General features: G+C 44.2%; 1 protein-coding gene across 1 annotated transcript in view; it reads right to left on the bottom strand.

The window, feature by feature from the left end:
- Positions 1–1,544, bottom strand: part of LOC100967200 (C-type lectin domain family 18 member A) — a 16,387-nt gene that overhangs the window by 5,938 nt on the left and 8,905 nt on the right. The window lies entirely within an intron of this gene.

The following is a 1,544-nucleotide window of genomic DNA, read 5'->3' as shown; positions in this document are numbered from 1 at the left end:
CGGGCTGGGGATTCAAACCCGCCACCTTAGGTGTACGTGGCTGGCGCCTTAGCCAGTTGAGCTATAGGCGCTGAGCCAGAAAAGAAAATTTTGAATGACCTATAACCATTTCTAAAAGTTGAATCAGTAGTTTAAAATCCATTCACACATGCATATAGACAAAACAAAAAGTAGAACATATCTCGATAGTTTTAAAGGAGGAAATATCACAGAAATTATTCTAGAGAATAGAAAATGAAGCAAAGATTCCAATTCATTTCATGAGGTCAGTACAGCATTTCTATAACCCAGGTAAGGGCAGTAAGAGAAAAGAAAATTAAAGGTCAGGCTGGGCACAGTGGCTCACACGTGTAATTCTAGCACTGTGTGAGGCCAAGGTGGGTGGATTGCCTGAGCTCACAGGTTCAAGACCAGCCTGAGCAAAAGGGAGACCCTGTCTCTAAAAATAGCCAGGCATTACGGGTGCCTGTAGTGCCAGCTGATTGGGAGGCTGAGGCAAAGAGAATTGCTTAAGCCCAAGAGTTTGCAGTTGCTTGAGCTGTGATGCCACAGCACTCTGCCAAGGGTGACAAATTGAGACTCTGTCTCAAAAAAAAAAAAAAAAACTAAAGGTCAATTTCTTTTTTTTTTTTTTTTTTTTTTGCAGTTGCCATTGTTGTTTTAGCTGGTCTGGGCCAGGTTTGAAGCTGCCAGTCTCGGTGTATGTGGCTGACACCCTACTTACTGAGCTATGTGTGCCACCAAGCTAATCGATGCAGGTCTTTTTTTTTTTTCAGTTTTTGGCCAGGGCTGGCTTTGAACCCACCACCTCCTGCATATGGGGCCAGCACTCTACTCCTTTGAGCCACAGGCGCCACCCTGATACAGGTCTTTAAACTTAGATTTCAAGTCTTAGAATCAGTGACAACTTAAAAACAGAACAAGTGGTCAATACCCAAAACTACTAAGCACACTCTGAGTAAAATGCTGGGTTGTGGCAGCAGAGGTGAGCATGGAGTCTATACATGTATCTAATTAGAGAATATGCACTATTTTTAGGAATCCACAGAACTTTTGAAAACCACAAAGCAAAACTCCACATTAGACCACAAAGGAAATTTCAATAATACCAAAGAACCAGTATCTTTTTTTTTCTTTTTTTTTTTTTTGAGATGGAGTCTCACTTTGTCTCCCTGGGTAGAGTGCTGTCATGTCACAGCTCACAGCAACCTCCAACTCCTGGGTTCAGGCGATTCTCTTGCCTCAGCCTCCCAAGTAGCTGGGACTATAGGTGCCTGCCATAATGCTCAGCTATTTTTTTGTTACAATTTGGCTGGGGCCGGGTTTGAACACGCCACCCTCAGGACATGGGGCTGGCACCCTACTCACTGAGCCACAGGCGCCGCCCAAGAACCAGTATCTTACTCTCCACATTCTATGATTCAATGTAATAAAATTAAAGTAAATACATTGGCTCAAGTGGCTAAGGCGCCAGCCACATACACCTAAGGTGGCGGGTTCGAATCCAGCCTGGGCCCGCCAAACAACAATGATGGCTGCAACCA

This window comes from Otolemur garnettii, unplaced genomic scaffold (assembly GCF_000181295.1).
Source record: "Otolemur garnettii isolate 467f Iridium unplaced genomic scaffold, OtoGar3 scaffold00047, whole genome shotgun sequence".
Taxonomy (NCBI): domain Eukaryota; kingdom Metazoa; phylum Chordata; class Mammalia; order Primates; family Galagidae; genus Otolemur; species Otolemur garnettii.
The sequence above is the reverse complement of the archived record's forward strand: the minus strand, read 5'-3'. Positions and strand labels throughout refer to the sequence as shown.